The sequence below is a fragment of the Oncorhynchus mykiss genome, chromosome 7 (assembly GCF_013265735.2).
Source record: "Oncorhynchus mykiss isolate Arlee chromosome 7, USDA_OmykA_1.1, whole genome shotgun sequence".
In the NCBI taxonomy this organism is placed as follows: domain Eukaryota; kingdom Metazoa; phylum Chordata; class Actinopteri; order Salmoniformes; family Salmonidae; genus Oncorhynchus; species Oncorhynchus mykiss.
This window is the reverse complement of record NC_048571.1, coordinates 50508755-50528413: the sequence shown is the minus strand read 5'-3', so window position 1 is coordinate 50528413 and position 19659 is coordinate 50508755. Positions and strand designations below refer to the sequence as shown.

Genomic DNA, 19659 nt, shown 5'->3' with positions numbered 1-19659 from the left:
GAGTGTAGCTTAAACCCAACCATACAACCATAAAGAGTATCAAATCTCAGTAGTCTTTAACTACAACTGACCACAAATCAGCACGGTATAAATCACATTCAAACAAATGAAATACCGTATGCAAAAAAGTTGTGGTCTGTCAGGCAATCCAATCCGCCAACAGATCTCCTGCTGAGGAAGACCACAACGAAACAGCTGAGACCAACTGAGATGTGTAGTCCAAAGGAAGAAATTAGTGGATCTGATCCTGGTTAAACTTGAGACAAGGCTACAAAGCTGACTTTTAAATACAACAAAAGAGTTGAACACTCCTCATTCGCACCACCATCACAACCCTCTATTGCGCAGCTGATGCTGGCTATTTAATTGGGAATTAAAGGGGAAGCGCACTATTGGAAGGAGAAGCACAGACGGTTCAGACAAATTCAGGGCCGTCACAGTATGTCACAGTATGCTCTGAGTACATGTCCTGGTAATCTGTCTGGCCCCGCGGCCTCCTAAATGTCTGGCCCAGCTGCAGTCTTACTCACATCAGCCACAGAGAGCGAGATAACACACATCAGCCACAGAGAGCGAGATAACACAGTCGTCCATAACGCAACATTTGTTGTGACAAAACCATCAGTAGAGTTTAAAATGCAATGGAAACCCATTTCACTTTTATTTTTTATACGGTACATGGGGAATTTATCCACAAAAGTTATTTTTACTTTGCACAATCATCATGCACAGTCTTTTATCCACAACAAGTCAATATGATGGAAATACATCTCTGGTGGGAAAATGCGCATATTGTCTTGATACAGATTTTAGAACTTTCACATGAAAATCTGTCGCCAATTGGATATCAAGGCAATCAAACAAGCTAAGCGTCAGTACAGAGACAAAGTGGAGTCGCAATTCAACGGCTCAGACACGAGAGGTATGTGGCAGAGTCTACAGTCAATCACAGACTACAAAAGAAAAACCAGCCCCGCAGCGGATCACGACGCCTTGCTCCCAGACACACGACGCCTTGCTCCCAGACAGACTAAACAACTTTTTTGCTCGCTTTGAGGACAATACAGTGCCACTGACAGGGCCCGCTACCAAAACCTGCGGGCTCTCCTTCACTGTGGCCAATGTGAGTAAAACATTTAAACGTGTTAACCCTCGCAGGGCTGCAGGCCCAGACGGCATCCCCAGCCGCGTCCTCAGGGCATGCGCATACCAGCTGGCTGGTGTGTTTACAGACATATTCAATCCATCCTTATCCCAGTCTGCTGTTCCCACATGCTTCAAGAGGGCCAACATTGTTCCTGTTCCCAAGAAAGCTAAGGTAACTGAGCTAAATGACTACCGCGCTGTAGCACTCACTTCCATCATCATGAAGTGCTTTGAGAGACTAGTCAAGGATCATATCACCTCCACCCTACCTGACACCCTAGACCCACTCCAATTTGCTTACCGCCCCAATAGGTCCACAGACAAAACGCAGTCGCCATCACACTGCACACTGCCCTAACCCATCTATCTGGACAAGAGGAATACCTACTGTATGTAAGAATGCTGTTCATCGATTACAGCTCAGCATTTAACACCATAGTACCCTCCAAACTCGTCATTAAGCTTGAGACCCTGGGTCTCGACCCCGCCCTGTGCAACTGGGTACCCGACTTCCTGACGGGCCGCCCACAGGTGGTGAGGGTAGGTAACAACATCTCCACCCCGCTGATCCTCAACACTGGGTCCCCACAAGGGTGCCTTCTCAGCCCTCTCCTGTACTCCCTGTTCACCCACGACTGCGTGGCCATGCACGCCTCCAACTCAATCATCAAGTTTGCAGACGACACTACAGTGGTAGGCTTGATTACCAACAACGACAAGACGGCCTACAAGGAGGAGTGTGGTGTCAGGAAAATAACCTCATACTCAATGTCAACAAAACAAAGGAAATGATTGTGGACTTCAGGAAACAGCAGAGGGAGCAGCCCCCTATCTACATTGACGGGACAGTAGTGGAGAGGGTGGAGAGTTTTAAGTTCCTCTGCGTACACATCACGGACAAACTGAAATGGTCCACCCACACAGACAGCGTGGTGAAGAAGGCGCAGCAGTGCCTCTTCAAACTCAGGAGGCTGAAGAAATTCGGCTTGTCACCAAAAACACTCAAACTTTTACAGATGCACAATTGAGAGCATCCTGTCGGGCTGTAGCACCGCCTGGTACGGCAGCTGCTCCGCCTAAAACCGGAAGGCTCTCCAGAGGAAAGTGAGGTCTGCACAACGCATCACCGGGTGCAAACTACCTGCCCTCCAGGACACCTACACCACCCGATGTCACAGGAAGGCCAAAAAGATCCTCAAGGACAACAACCACCCGAGCCACTGCCTGTTCACCCTGCTAACATCCAGAAGGCGAGATCAGTACAGGTGCTTCAAAGCGGGGACAGAGAGCCTGAAAAACAGCTTCTATCTCAAGGCCATCTGACTGTTAAACAGCCATCGCTAACATTGAGTGGCTGATGCCAACATACTTACTTAACTCCAGCGACTTTAATAATGGAAAAATTGATGTAATCAATTTATCACTAGCCACTTTATATCATGTTCTCATACCCTACATTACTCATCTCATATGTATATTCTGTACTCTATACCATCTACTGCATCTTGCCATCTTGATGTAATGTATCACTAGTCACTTTAAACAATGCCGCTTTATATAATGTTTTAATACCCTACATTACTGATCTCATATGTATATACTGTACTCTATACCATCTACTTAATCTTGCCTATGCCGTTCTGTACCATCACTCATTTATATATTTGTATGTACATATTTGTATTAATTCCTTTACACTTTGTGTATAACCTAGTTGTTGTGAAATTGTTAGGTTATATTACTTGCTAGATATTACTGCATGGTCGGAATTAGAAGCACAAGCATTTCGCTACACTTGCATTAACACCTGCTAACCATGTGTATGTGACAAATACATTTGATTTGATTTGAGAAACCTAGCTACTAAGGGGCTTTTTTGAGCTCTCCTAGTTGTGCCATTGAGGAACTAGAACAAGCACACAAAGTTTGTCGTTATTTTGTTTGGAACACAGCCCTGAATCCCCGCCATCACACAATTACTGTTGTGGTTCACGGAATCCAAAAACAGTCCATTATAAATCGCAATCTGGGTCAGGTGGGCATCATTTGAAAAGGCTACAATGAGACCTGAATTCTCCATTCTTAATGGGTTGTGATTTTTACACTGCTGCCTTAATGAAGTAAGCACTTTTCTCTCATTCTACTCACTCTACCTACTCACTCACTATTGTTTTGACAATATCGCAATATTATTTTGCACTAGTTTGATATGCCTGCACCGCAATTCCGGTATTTTTCCTTCATAGTTTGTACTGCATCTCCTCCTTAAATGGGGATGCAATTTTTTTGGTTGCACTTTTATTTCCATGACTGATCAAAACTAATTTTCTTAGGGCTCTCTCTTGTCCCTCTGCAGCAGTAATATATATCGATTTGCAATGAAATCACAGTATGGAATCCCAATACATATAGAATCGTGAGAATCCCAATACATATACATATCGAATTGGCACATAAGTATTGTGATAATATCGTTTCATGAGGCCCTCGGCAATTGCCAGTCCTACCCGACTCCCCCTTTTCCTTCACTGTTCTCACTCTCCACCCCGCCCCACCCCCTTAGTCAGTGTCATTAAATGCTGTATGCTGGTTGACTAATGGTCCCTAAACTCTGACTCCCTAAACGTTCTTTGTCACTTATGAAAGCATCAAGACCCTGCTCGGAGCCCACAGAGCCCTCTCAGCCCCGTACAAGGTACCTGTCAGTCACCAAGACTTCCTGGGAGAAATAGCATGTCTCCCAGCTTATTTTTTCTTGATTTCTTTCTCTCCAACCTCTCGCTCTCCCTCTCTCTATCTCCCCCCTCTCCCCTCTCTCGCTCTCTCTCTCTTTGCGTCACAGTCCAAAAGAACAATTCAGCATGCTTGTTTACATAATTGTGTGAAAATTTCACAGACAAATATGCACAGGGTTAGAATGTGGTTTTAGCTGTGGGCCTCGAGCCCAGTTGGATGACTTTAGGTCCCTGGGCGTCTTAACATTTCACCACCAGCTGGGTAAATAAAATCTCATTACTGGTTATTGACTTAGCTGTTTTCCCAGCAAAGCCATGAGGAGAGAGACACAATGTCTTCTATTGGTCTAGTACTAATCGCTCTCCGCTAAAGAATCCGTCTCTCTGGGGCTGGCTCTTCACTTTAGCAGGTTCTCCTGCCTTCTCCTGCCTCCTGCAACAACCTCCGTCATCCTGCTAATACTGGTCCTTAGTGTTCCTGGCTTTTTATGCCAAGTTTAACATGTTTATAAAATGGCTGTTCTCACTGTATTGTGAAACACTAAGTATTTTCTGTTGCCTTTTTGTTCAGTCAGAAGAGAATAAGAAATGTAAGGCATATCAAACATCATATGCACAGAAGTTGAATAGCCTTAAAATAAAGCCATAGAAGACACTTTTGTCAATCGCAACTTACAGTCATGCACGCATGCAATTTTCATATTGGTGGTCCCCAGGAATCGAACCCAGTACCCTGGCGTTGCATGTGCCATGCTCTACCAACTGAGCTACAAACTATCGTGCAGTTGGTGTGTATTTTTCTCCCCATATTTTCTTCTTGGTTCATAGTCAACTCTGTTGAATCAGCTTCACAGTATTTTTCCAGCGGGCCTTACTTAGCTTTTCTGGGCCTGATGTTGTGGATGAGAGTCTCTGACGTCTCTCTGACAATAGTTTGGAGAGTTGAGAGTGAGGTCAGCGCCGCCTTTAACCCTTTACCCGCTGCCAGGGATTAGAGCACTTCAAAAGGGGGATCCGTGGAGCAGAGCAAGGGCAGTGGCCTTCTGCATTCTGGGTAAGCGTTATGTGATTCAAAGGGTGTAATCTCCCAGGTTAGTCATAAAAGACATACCCCAGGGCAGCTTAGAGATACACAGAGAAGACAAAAACATCTTACAGATTACGCAACCGTTTCAACATAGGCTATTTCATTCTGTCTTCTTCCCACGATACATATTAGGAGTGATTACAGATAGAAATGATATGTTTTCTATAAATGATCTTAGGAATTAGATAATGGTAAACTCAAAACTTAAAGTTGACTTTGACTTTAAGTCACATTTTCAGTGCCCTTTCAGTGCCTGTTTGTCTGCCCTAAATTAATAGAGGTGTTGGAAGGTTCAGTTATATCTGAGGTTCTTTGTGACCTGTGCAGTCATCATTAAAGAGCGACTGAACATACCAATGCTGCGTGTTTTTCTGTTGCTCATTAAGATTTTTTTTTATTTCAATCTTGGGGGTGTGGTTTAATGTGACAGTTACGGACATTTGTCCCCCAGGAGACACCATTAACCCCATTCCAGTACATGAAACACTGACGTCATGGACAGATGCGAGCGACTCCTGACTGCAGTAAGAAAGCAATCGCCATCTGCACCCTTCAACATACCTAGATTGACGTTTTGGGGGTTTTCATATGCTTACAAGGATGTTTTGATTCTTGCTTGAACGGTTGCTGAGATTATGTTTGATTGTGATCGTTGCAAAATGATAATTTTGGATGCAGCCGGTGTTAGCTAGAATGCTAACGCTCATATTTGCTGTAGCAAAAGCTAGCCAAAGAGACATTTTACTGGTTGAAATGTAAGTGTTTTTTAAAAGTATAATGCAGTTGATTTGCAATGACGACACAAACATTATATTAAGCATGCAATTCATGCGAGCGTTACAATCCAATTTTAATCCAAAAGTAGCGTGAAATGCACTCATATGCAACATGTAAATAGAGGCTTTTTTTCTATAAGAACTCCCCCGTGTTCTGGCACCAACTTGCGGTCTTTGCCCTCGTGCAGCAATGTTTGCAAACACAGAAAGGGGTTTATAGGAACGAAGCCAGTATCACTTCCTCAAAATAGTCTGAATTAATCTAAAATAATTTAAGAAGGTTTTAGTCACACAATTTTACATCTAACAAAGGTGTTTGGTGCAGTATTTCTCAAGTAATAAAATGTGCGATGTGTTGTCTTAAGTAAACAAAGTCCGATCTGCTGGGCTGCTGTCTCACTGTCTGTGTGTTCTGCAGTATGATTGGATAGAGTGCAGCTGTTTATCCCGTATTAGTAGGCAAGTGAGTATTGTCAAAATCAAAGCCCAAACCTCAAGTAGGCCTTGTACTCAAATCTCACAGAATTCTGACTTTATGACCAACATTAACCTACTTGCTAATATCGGTCACATATGTCGTTTTCAATGAGAAGAGTTGGTTTTCGAGTTCAGTTCTGCTTTAAGGAGATAATTAAATGCACTGCTTCATCCTGTCTTTGAGTCCTGTCTCCACCCCTCATCCCACCTGACAGGTAACCCTGTGCCCTTTGACAGAGGATATGTCTGAATTAAAAAAAGATGTGGCTGCCTTAAAAAGCAAAGCACAACTTTAGAAACTGTTCATATTATTATTATTATTATTATTATTATTATGGAACCTCTACTGCCAAAACTGTAAAAGCTACCAACACCAAAACATCTTTCAAACATCCAGACAACCACTGATCAGTTTGCCTGGCTACCTGAACTCCTTGCTCCGGTCAAACGTCACGCCCACAGACGTTAGTTTCTTTGTTAGTTTCTTCAATGAGTCTGGACATGAGTACCTCCACAACAATCTCTAGAATGGAAAAACATTCTAAACGTTCTGATTGGTCCCAGAAACCTATGCGTTGGGCCAGAGCCAGTCTAATAAAAAGCATGAGCTGACGCACACCCCCAAAAGCTGGTCGAGGTAATGACTAATGGTGTGTAAACTGTAGGCTATAAAATAAATAAAGAGAGTCACACACTCTAGATACAAGCTCCCAGTAATTTATTGGGTAAACCACCAATGTTTCGACATCACTGTGCATTCTTCAGGGTCAAAGCCTGAATACACGTGGGTAAAGCGGAGGTTTGAAAATGCATCATTGGCTTTGCTACTCTGATTGGTTAGAGATGATCCAATCGCTGATTACTTTGCTTTGTACAACACCCCTCATGTTGATGTTATCACAATCTATAGCAATGACGGCAGACTTAGACTGAAGTACAGTGCATTCGGAAAGTATTCAGACCATTTGACTTTTTCCACATTTTATGACATTACAGCCTTTTTCTGAAATGTATTTTTTTTAAATCATCCTCATCAACCTACACACAATACTCCAACATGACATGTGAAAACAGGTTTTTGAAATTTATTACAAATAAAAATGAAATACCTTGTTTACATAAGTATTTCAGACCCTTTTCTATGAGACTCGAAATTGAGCTCAGGTGCATCCTGTTTCCATTAATCATCCTTGATGTTTCTACAACTTGATTGGAGTCCACTAGTGGTAAATTCAATTGATTGGAAATTATTTGGAAAGGCACACACCTGTCTATATAAGGTCCCACAGTTGACAGTGGATGTCAGAGCAAAAACTAAGCCATGAGGTGGAAGGAATTGTCCGTAGAGCTCAGAGACAGGATTGTGTCGAGGCACAGATCTGGGGAAGGGTACAAAAAAATGTCTGCAGCATTGAAGGTCCCCAAGAACACAGTGGCCTCACAGTGGCATCATTCTTAAATGGAAGAAGTTTGGAAATAATTAGGAAGCTGATGGTTGGTATGTGGAATTGGAGACAAGTGGGAGTGGAGTTGCTGTGGAGAGAGAGAATGATGGTTGAGGGACAGCTATTGGGGAACAGTGGGGGGATCTTGGAGGGTTCGGGTTTCACAAGATTCTGATCATGAAAAAGGGAAAAAAAAGGAAAAAAAGGGGGAAAAAAGGAAACTATGACTTGTATTTTATATCATTATCATGCACACGCACCCTCACACATAAGGATGGCTCTGTTGCGGAAAGACTGATACATGTTTGATAGTGACTTGATGCTGTATTGTTTGTCCTTCATGTTCCAATACTTTAATGTTACACCTTCCTTGTGTTTTTTTGTAATAAATAATGAAAAGTAATAATAATAATAATAATAAAAGACTTCCTAGAGCTGGCTGCCTGGCCAAACTGAGCAATAGGGGGAGAAGAGCCTTGGTCAGGGAGGTGACCAAGAACTCGATGGTCACTCTGACAGAGCTCTAGAGTTCCTCTGTGGAGATGGGAGAACCTTCCAGAACGACAACCATCTCTGCAGCAATCCACCAATAAGGCCTTTATGGCCAGACGGAAGCCACTCTTCAGTAAAAGGTCAATGACAGCCCGCTTGGAGATTGCCAAAACGCACCTAAAAACTCCCAGACCATGAGAAACAAGTTCTCTGATCTGATGAAACCAATATGGAACTCTTTGGCCTGAATGCCAAGCATCACGTCTGGAGGAAACTTGGCACCATCCCTACGGTGAAGCATGGTGGTGGCATGTTTTCAGCGGTAGGGACTGGGAAACTTGTCAGAATTGATGCAAAGATAAGCAAAGCAAAGTACAGAGAGATACTTGATGAAAACCTTCCAGAGCGCTCAGGACCTCAGACTGGGGCGAAGGTTTACCTTCCAACAGGACAACGAGCCTAAGCACACAGCCTAGACAACGCAGGAGTGGCTTCGGGACAAATCTCTGAATGTCCTAGAGTGGCCCAGCCAGAGCCCGGACTTGAACCTGATCGAACATCTGTGGAGAGACCTGAAAATAGCTGTGCAGCATTGCTCCCTATCCAATCTGACAGACCTTGAGAGGATCTGCATAGAATAATGGAAAAATCTCCCCAAGTACAAGTGTGCCAAGCTTGTAGCGTTATACCCAAGAAGACTTGATGCTGTATTTGCTGCTAAAGGTGCTTCAACAAAGTACTGAGTCAAGGGTCTGAAGACTTAAGTAAATGTGATATTTCTGTTTTTTTGTTTTAATAAATTACCAAAAATGTCTAAAAACCTGTTTTTGCTTTGTTATTATGGGATATTGTGTGTAGATTGATGAGGGGGAAAACTATTAAATTAATTTTAGAATAAGACGGTAACGTAACAAAATGTGAAAATTCAAGGGGTCTGAATACTTTCCGCAGACACCGTAGATATTCCTCTTGTCCAGATGGAATAGGGCAGTGTGCAGTGTGATGGTGATTGCATCGTCTGTGGATCTATTGGGAGCTGTATGCAAATTGAAGGGGGTCTAGGGTGTCATTTAAGGTGGAGGTGATATGATCCTTAACTAGCCCCTCAAAGAACTTAATGACAACAGAAGTGAATACTTCAGGGCGATAGTTATTTAGTTCAGTTACCTTTGATTTCTTGGTTACAGGAACAGTGGTGGACATCTTGAGGAAAGTGGGAATAGCAGACTGGTAGAGGGAGAGATTGAATATGCCCGTAAACGCTCCAGCCAGCTGGTCTGTGCATGCTCTGAGGACGCGGCTAGCGATGCTGTCTGGGCCGGCAGTCTTGCGACTGTTAACACGCTTAAGTGTCTCTCTCACATCGGCCACGGAGAACGAGAGCCCACAGCAACACTTTGGAAACACTGTGTTATCTTCAAAGCGGGTGAAGAAGGTGTTTAGCTTGTCCGGGACTAAGAAGTCGGTGACGGCAACGTGGCTGGTTTTCCCTTTGTAATCCATGATTGTCCGGAGTCCCTGCCACAAATGTCTCGTGCTTGAGCAGTTGAATTGCGACTCCACTTTGTTTCTGCATCAAATCAACTTTTATTGCCTTACAGAGTGCATAACTGCACTGTTTGTATTTAACCTTATTCCCAGTCACCTTGCCGTGGTTAAATGCGATGGTTCGCACTTTCAGTTTTGCGCTAATACTGAAATCTGTCCACGGTTTTGGTTAGGGTAGGTTTTATTAATAGCCACAGTGGGAACAACATCCCCTATACAATTCCTGATGAACTCAGTCTCCTTGTCCATGTACAGTCGTGGCCAAAAGTTTTGAGAATGACACAAATATTAATTTTCACATAGTCTGCTGCCTCAGTTTGTATGATGGCAATTTGCATATACACTAGAATGTTATAAAGAGTGATCAGATGAATTGCAATTAATTGCAAAGTCCCTCTTTGCCATGCAAATGAACTGAATCCCCAAAAAACATTTCCACTGCATTTCAGCCCTGTCACAAAAGGACCAGCTGACATCATGTCAGTGATTCTCTCATTAACACAGGTGTGAGTGTTGACGAGGACCAGGCTGGAGATCCCTCTGTCATGCTGATTGAGTTTGAATAACAGACTGGAAGCTTCAAAAGGAGGGTAGTGCTTGGAATCATTTGTCTTCCTCTGTCAACCACGGTTACCTGCAAGGAAACACGTGCCGCCATCATTGCTTTGCACATAAAAGGGCTTCACAGGCAAGGATATTGCTGCCAGTAAGATTGCACCTAAATCAACCATTTATCAGATCACCAAGAACTTCAAGGAGAGCGGTTCAATTGTTGTGAAGAAGGCTTAAGGGCACCCAAGAAAGTCCAGCAAGCGCCAGGACCGTCTCCTAAAGTTGATTCAGCTGCGGGATCGGGGCACCACCAGTACAGAGCTTGCTCAGGAATGGCAGCAGGCAGGTGTGAGTGAATCTGCACACACAGTGAGGCAAAGACTTTTGGAGGATGGCCTGATGTCAAGAAGGGCAACAAATAAGCCACTTCACAGGAAAAACATCAGGGACAGACTGATATTCTGCAAAAGGTCCAGGGATTGGACTGCTGAGGACCAGGATTAAGTCATTTTCTCTGATGAATCCCCTTTCCGATTGTTTGGGGCATCCGGAGAAGACAAGGTGAGCGCTACCATCAGTCCTGTGTCATGCCAACAGTAAAGCATTCTGAGACCATTCATGTGTGGGGTTGCTTCTCAGCCAAGGGAGTGGGCTCACACACAATTTTTTCCTAAGAACACAGCCATGAATAAAGAACGGTACCAACACATCCTCCGAGAGCAACTTCTCCCAACCATCCATGAACAGTTTGGTGACGCACAATGCACCTTGCCATAAAGCAAAAGTGATAACTAAGTTGCTCGGGGAACAAAACATTGATATTTTGGGTCCATGGCCAGGAAACTCCCCAGACCTTAATCCCATTGAGAACTTGTGGTCAATCCTCAAGAGGCAGGTGGACAAACAATATGCAATAATGGGCTGCCATCAATCAGGATGTGGCCCAGAAGTTAATTGACAGCATGCCAGGGCGGATTGCAGAGGTCTTGAAAAAGAAGAGTCAACTCTGCAAATATTGACTCTTTGCATCAACTTCATGTAATTGTCAATAAAAGCCTTTGACACTTATGAAATGCTTGTAATTATACTTCAGTATTCCATAGTAACATATGACAAAAATATCTAAAGACACTGAAGCAGCAAACTTTGTGAAAATGTATATTTGTGTCATTCTCAAAACTTTTGGCCATGACTGTATACGTCAATGTTATTCTCAGAGGCAACCTGGAACATTTCCCAGTCAGCGTGATCAAAACAATCTTGAAGCATGGATTCTGATAGATCAGACCAGCGTTGAATAGATTTTAGCACGGATACTTCATGTTTGAGTTCCTGTCTATAGGAAGGGAGGAGCAGAATGGAGTCGTGATCTGTTTTGCCGAATGGAGGGTGGGGGGGGGGGGGGGGGCCTTATAGGCATCCCAGAAGTTGGAGTAGCAGTGGTCGAATGTTTTAGCAGTGCGAGTACTGCAGTCAATGTGTTGATAGAACTTCAGTTGAATTTTCCTCAAATTTGCTTTGTTAAAATCCCCAGCTGCAATAAATGCGGTCTCAGGATATATGGTTTCGAGTTTGCATAAAGTCCAGTGAAGTTCTTTGAGGGCCGTCTTGGTATCAGCTTGAGGGGGAATATACACGGCTGTGACTATAACCGGAGAATTATCTTGTGAGGTAATACGGTCGGCATTTGATTGTGAGGTACTCTAGGGCAGGTGAACAAAAGGACTTTATCACAATCATACCATGAGTAGTTAATCATGAAACATAAACCTCTGCCTTTCTTCTGCCCGTGGAGAGTTCTTTATTTCTGTCAATGTACTGGGAACCCAGCTGGCTGTATGGAAGGGGACTTTCTATCCGGAGAGATATACAGTGGGGCAAAAAAGTATTTAGTCAGCCACGAATTGTGCAAGTTCTCCCACTTAAAAATATGAGAGAGGCCTGTAATTTTAATCATAGGTACACTTCAACTATGACAGACAAAATGAGGAAAATAATCCAGAAAATCACATTGTAGGATTTTTAATTAATTTATTTGCAAATTATGGTGGAAAATTAGTATTTGGTCAATAACAAAATAACACTTACCTTTGATGATCTTCATCAGAATGCACTCACAGGAATCCCAGTTCCACAATAAATGTTTGTTTTGTTCGATAAAGTCCATAATTTATGTCCAAATACCTCCTTTTGTTTGTGCGTTTAGTTCACAAATCATGAGGTGCGGGCACGTCCAGGCAAAAGTTCAGACGAAAAGTCCAAAAAGTGATATTACAGTTCGTAGAAACATGTCAAACGATGTATAGAATCAATCTTTAGGATGTTTTTATCATAAATCTTCAATCATGTTTCAACCGGACAATTCCTTTGTCTTTAGAAATGCAATGGAACGCAGGTCGCTCTCACAGCCACGCGCGTGACCAGCTCATGGCCTTCTGCCAGACACCTGATTGAAACAGCTCTTATTTCCTCCCCCTTCACAGTAGAAGCCTGAAACAACATTCTAAAGACTGTTGATATCTAGTGGAAGCCTTAGGAAGTGCAATAGACACTGTATATTGGATAGGCAATGAGTTGGAAAACTACAAACCTCAGATTTCCCACTTCCTGGTTGGATTTTTCCTCAGATTTTGCCTGCCATATGAGTTCTGTTATACTCACAGACATCATTCAAACAGCTTTAGAAACTAAAGAGTGTTTCCTATCCACATATACTAATAATATGCATATCTTAGCTTCTGGGCCTGAGTAGCAGGCAGTTTACTCTGGGCACGTTTTTCATCCGAATGTGAAAATTCTGCCCCCTATCCCAAACAGGGATTTACCCCCAAGCCATAAGACTGCTGAACAATGAATCAAATGGCCACCACACTATTACATTCAACCCCCCTCCCCTCTATTTGTCTTGTACATTGCTGCTACTCGCTGTTTATTATCTATGCATAGTCATGTCACCCCTGCCTACATGTACAAATTACCCCAACTAACCTGTACCCCCGCATACTGACTCGGTACCGGTACACCCTGTGTATAGCCTCATTATAGTTATTTTCAATTTTTCTAAATTCCCTGTTTTCTCCACAATCCAATTGTTAGTTACAGTCTTGTCTCATCGCTGCAATTCCCGAGCGGACTCGGGAGAGGCGAAGGTCTAGAGCCGTGCATCCTCTGAAACACAACCCAACAAAGCCGCACTGGTTCTTGACACAAACCCCACTTAACCCAGAAGCCAGCTACACCATACACCTGGCGACCATGTCAGCGTGCACTGTGCCCGGCCCGCCACAGGAGTCGCAATGGGACAAGGACATCCCTACATTGATATGTACAGACCGACTTAACTTACTTACTCATTAAAAGATTATTACTATTTGTGCTTTTTTTTAACAATAACCCCTTTAAATGTGCATAAAAGCACCAAAATCTTCAATAGGAAATAACTACTAGCTAGCTAGTTAGATAAGTAAGCTCTCTGGACAAGATCTGGACCATAGCTTAAAAAAAAAAAGGTTTAACCTTTATTTAACTGGGCAAGTCAGTTATGAACAAATTCTTATTCACAATGACGGCTTACCCCGGCCAAAAACTGCTAGTGCAGACCAGAGCTAGACCAGAGCTAGTCAGACTTCTACTAGCTAGCTACTAGTTATGTCCTGGACCAGAGATAGTTAGTGGAGACGAGAGCTAGACCAGAGCTAGTGCAGACCAGAGCTAGCTACTAGCTTCGCCCTGGACTTTAGCACTGGTCTTGCTCTTGTCCAGGGCTTAGCTATTAGCTAGCTCACTCTGGCCTAGCTGTGATCTAGCTCTGGTCCAACTCTGGTCCAGGGCATAGCTAGTAAACTGTTGTCTTGCTCTGGTCCAGGGCGTAGCTAGTAGCTTGCTAGCTCTGATCTGCACAAGCTCTGGTTCAGCTCTGGTCCAGGGCATAGCTCGTAGCGAGCTAGTTCTGGTCTGCACTAGCTCTGGTCTAGCTCTGGTCCGCACTTACTTGCTCTGATCAAGGGTGTAGCTACCTCATCCCTGTCCTATGGTTCCTGTGCAGGATTGTTTAACTTCTTGTGACTATCAAACCCGTATCCGGGAGCGTAATCATAGCCTCAAGCTCATTACCATAACGCAACGTTAACTATTCATGAAAATCGCAAATGAAATGAAAGAAATATATTCACTCACAAGCTTAGCCTTTTGTTAACAACACTGTCATCTCAGATTTTAAAAATATGCTTTTCAACCATAGCTACACAAGCATTTGTGTAAGAGTATTGATAGCCTAGCATAGCATTAAGCCTAGCATTCAGCAGGCAAGATTTTCACAAAAACAAGAAAAGCATTCAAATAAAATAATTTACCTTTGAAGAACTTCGGATGTTTTCAATGACGAGACTCTCAGTTAGATAGCAAATGTTCATTTTTCCCAAAAAGATTACTTGTGTAGGAGAAATCGCTCCGTTTTTTTTCTACAACGCTGAACTTTTTCCCAAATTAACTCCATAATATCGACAGAAACATGGCAAACATTGTTTAGAATCAATCCTCAGGGTGTTTTTCACATATCTATTCGATGATAAATCATTCGTGGCAGTTGGGTTTCTCCTCGGAAGCAAACGGAAAAATACTGGAGCTGGAGATTACGCAATAATTGCGACGGAGGACACCAAGCGACCACCTGGTAGATGTAGTGTAAAATGGTCAATCTTCCAATGATATGCCTACAAATACGTTTTACAAATAGTTTAAAGTGGCTAGTGATGCATGTATTACATAAAGATGCAGTAGATGATATAGAGTACAGTATATACATATACATATGAGATGAGTAATGTAGGGTATGTAAACATTATATTAAGTAGCATTGTTTAAAGTGGCTAGTGATATATTTTACATCAATTTCCATCAATTGTGAGACTCATTGTGAGATACAGTACACAGAGTTCTAAATGGCGTTTAGGGTTTAGCTGTTGTTTTGACAGTGACTATATCATGAGCTGCTGACCTGTCTTGAAACCAACTGTGTACAGTCGGAAGTTTACATACACCTTATCCAAATACATTTAAACTCCGTTTTTCAAAATTCCTGACATTTAATCCTAGTAACACTTCCCTGTTTTTGGTCAGTTAGGATCACCACTTTATTTTAAGAATGTGAAATGTCCGAATAATAGTAGAGGGAATAAATTATTTCAGCTTTTATTTCTTTCATCACATTCCCAGTGGGTCAGACGTTTACATGCACTCAATTAGTATTTAGTAGCATTGCCTTTAAATAGTTTAACTTGGGTCAAACATCTCAGGTAGCCTTCCACAAGCTTCCCCACAATAAGTTGGGTGAATTTTGGCCCATTCCTCCTGACAGAGCTGGTGCAACTGAGTCAGGTTTGTAGGCCTCAGTGCTCGCACACGCTTTTTCAGTTCTGCCCGAAAATTCTCTAAAGGATTGAAGTAGGGCTTTGTGATGGCCACTCCAATACCTTGACTTTGCTGTCCTTAAGCCATTTTGCCACAACTTTGGAAGTATGCTTGGGGTCATTGTCCATTTGGAAGACCCATTTGCGAGCAAGCTTTAACTTCCTGACTGATGTCTTATGATGTTGCTTCAATATATCCACCTAATTGTCCTTCCTCATGATGTCATCTATTTTGTGAAGTGCACCAGTCCCTCCTGCAGCAAAGCACCCCCACAACATGATCCTGCAACCCCCGTGCTTCACGGTTTGGATGGTGTTCTCCGGCTTGCAAGCCTCCCCCTTTTTCCTCCAAACATAACGATGGTTATTTTGGCCAAACAGTTCTATTTTTGTTTCATCAGACCAGAGGACATTTCTCCAAAAAAGTACAATCTTTGTCCCCATGTGCAGTTGCAAACCGTAGTCTGGCTTTTTTAATGGCAGTTTTAGAGCAGTGGCTTCTTCTTTGCTGAGCGGCCTTTCCGGTTTTATAGGACTCATTTTACTGTGGATGTAGACACTTTTGTACGTGCATCTTCACAAGGTTTTTTGCGTTCTGGGATTGATTTGCAATTTTCGCACCAAAGTACATTCATCTCTAGGAGACAGAAGGCGTCCCCTTCCTGAGCTGTATGACAGCTGTGTGGTCCCATGGTGTTTATACTTGCGTACTATTGTTTGTACAGATGGACGTGGTACCTTCAGGCATTTGGAAATTGCTCTCAAGGATGAACCAGACTTGTGGAGGTCTACAAAATTTTTTTCTGAGGTCTTGGCTGATTTCTTTTCATTTTCCCATGATGTCAAGCAAAGAAGCATTGAGTTTGAAGTGAGGCCTTGAAATACATCAACAGGTACACCTCCAATTGACTCAAATGATGTCAATTAGCCTAACAGAAGCTTCTAAAGCCATGACATAATTTTCTGGAATTTTCCAAGCTCTTTAAAGGCACAGTCTAGACGTGTGTTCCCTGAGAGCTTTATGTGGAAGGATACAGTCAGGAAGTGAACATGTCCAGCCGGGTCGTCCCTTGCCATTATCCCTGTTAAGCTAGGCCTGCACTCCATCGACGTCAAGGCTTCTGTGAAACACTCCTACAACAATGACAATGGGGTTAAGAGGGACCTTCGCATTGTGGCTGAGGGGTTGCTAGTCAAGAAGGAAACCATCATACTCCTGAACCCTGCTAAACATGGTGGGGAGCAGACGGCACACATACCCAGTGGAGTGCCTAGGAACCAGGTGCCAAACTCTGATGCTGTCACACTGATCAGTGTGCTGGTGGAGCAGGCCATCAGTGGAGACTAACTGGGCAATCTGATAGTTCAGCCAGTCGGGAGTGGGGAAGAGATCATGATATGCATGACCCTGCCTGTCATTGCTACACACTACCTGTACAACACCAAAAAGTGGGAGGAAATTGGCTTGGACAAATTAAGCACAACCATCAAGTACATCAACATAGAGCTGCCATACCGTAAATATAATGGCCCCTACACTGCCTGGGTCAGCAGAAAGAGCAGCACCTGGCTGACAGTGTATGTAGAAAAGGTGTTTGCCATGTCCAGTACTCTGATCAGTGTTCTGGAGAAAGTGCTCTGTAGTACAGCCAAGTGGCTGATCCTGCACACACAACAGCCTGATGGCATCTTCAGTGAGTTTGCTCCGGTCATTCATGCAGAGATAACAGGTAACATGAGGGGGTCGGACATTGACACCTCAATGACAGCCTTCGTTCTCATCGCCATGCAAGAGGCACGCTCACTGTGTGAGCAGTCTGTCAACAGCCTTCCAGTCAGTATGATTAAGGCAGTAACGTACCTGGAGAGGCATCTGGCCACCCTAAATAACCCCTATGCTGTAGCTATGACCTCCTATGCTCTGGCAAATGCAGGAAAACTCAACAAGGAGACCCTACTGAAGTTTGCATCTCCACAGCTGGACCACTGGCCAGTACCTGATGGTAATCAGTACACGCTGGAGGCCACATTGTACGCTGGCCTTGTTCAAGGTGAAGGCTATCGAAGAGGCCGGCCACATTGTCAAGTGGCTCAACACGCAGAATAAGGTGGGAGGGGATACGGATCCACACAGTCCACCATCATGGTGTTCCAGGCTGTGACTGAGTATTGGAGCAACGTGAAGGAACGAAAGGACATTGACCTGAACATCCACATAGAAGTGGCCGACAGAGCATCAGTTGCCAGGTGGGCCATTAACAACAAGAACCAGATCCTCAGTCATAATGACAAGGTCAACGCCATAGACAAGAACCTGACAGTAAAAAGCCTCAGGAAATATTGAGGCGACTGTGTCGGTGGTGAAGCTGTACAATGCCCAGCCAGAGGAAAAGGGCAGTGACCTCTCTCTCACCCTCACTAAGATGGACAAAACAAGCCAACGAGGATGCCAGCGAGTTGTTCATGCTCACTATTCAGATGGTTCATCGTAACTTGGAGAGACGCAACATTTTCTGTCCTGGACATCGGCATGCTGACAGGCTTCATTGTAGATGCAGACAATCTGAAAAAGTTGCCAGAGGGGAGGATGCACTACGTAGATACATTTGAGAGGGATAAAGTTCTGTCTGAAAGAGGCTCTCTCTATAAGGGCACAGGGTGAGACCTACAGGCAGACACAGGAGGCAGATGGACCTACAGGCAGACACAGGAGGCAGAGTCTCTTATATGTATTAGCATCCAAGGGGCAGGCAAGAGAATGGTCATGGACAGGCAAAAAGATCATGACAAGGTCAGAGTCCAGTAGGTACAGAGTGCCCGGCAGGCTGGTGGTCAGGCAGGCAGTATGGTCAGGCAGGCGGGTTCAGAGTCAGGGCAGGCAGTATGGTCAAAACCGGGAGGACTAGCAAAAGAGATAAGAAAAAGCAGAAGCACGGGAAAAACACACTGGTTGACTTGACAAGACGAACAGGCACAGAGAGACAGGAAACACAGGGATAAATACAACAGGGGAAATAAGCGACACCTGTTGGGGGTGAAGACAATGACAAGGACAGGTGAAACAGATCAGGGTGTGCCACTCTCATCCTATATCTGGAGTAAGGTATCCCATAAGCTAGCAGACAAAATATATTTTGAGATCCACAGTTCTAAAGCCAGCTGCCGTCTCTGTATACGAGTACTACAATCAGAAGGACTGTGTGAAGTTCTACCACCTACAGAGGGAGGACGGTACCCCGAGCAGACTGTCTCTCGGAGACGTGTATGTGTGCTGAAGAGTGCTGCAGTATGCAGAAGAAAGAGTGGGTGAACACGGACTGCTGCAGTACAAATACGATCTAGGAAAACAGACATGGATAGAGGACTGGCCCTCACAATCAGACTGCCAGTCCAGAGACGACAGAGAAGTCTGTCTAGGAGGAGTTTCTGTCTATAGAGGAGTTTCTCAACCAGATCACGACCTTCGGTTGCCCTGTCTAGTTTCTCTTCTTGTTTTGTTATATTTCCATTTTCGTAACATTGCAATCCAAGTTATTTGTGTTCACCAAACGTACAGCAGGCAGTCAGTAAGCTACTCACTGTGCCCTATTATAACTCATTTGAACACAACAAATATAGTTAGAGTGTGACCACTTGGAATATATTCTGCCAGAAAATGACCAGTTAATTATGTACACTGTGCATTGTGCATAATAAAACCATTTGGAGAAATAAAAAAATTAACATAAATCTGAGTGTAGCTGAGTGTAGCTGAAACAGACTGACTCAACTTAGATTGTTTGTCAAAAAACATATGATATTTGTACTTTTTGAGCTATAACCATTTACATTTGCATAAAAGCTCCATAGACATCAAAGGCAAATTGTGGAATCACCACTGCTAATGATCCGTTACAGCTACAAACACCAACCCAACGTTGAAATGTGCAGTCTGACTCAACGTACAGTGGCTTGCGAAAGTATTCACCCCCATTTTTCCTATTTTGTTGCCTT

At 43.5% G+C, this 19659-nt stretch overlaps 1 pseudogene; it reads left to right on the top strand.

The window, feature by feature from the left end:
- LOC110528963 overlaps positions 1 to 18941 on the top strand; it is a 31113-nt pseudogene extending 12172 nt beyond the window's left edge.
- Positions 18942 to 19659: the final 718 nt, after the last annotated feature.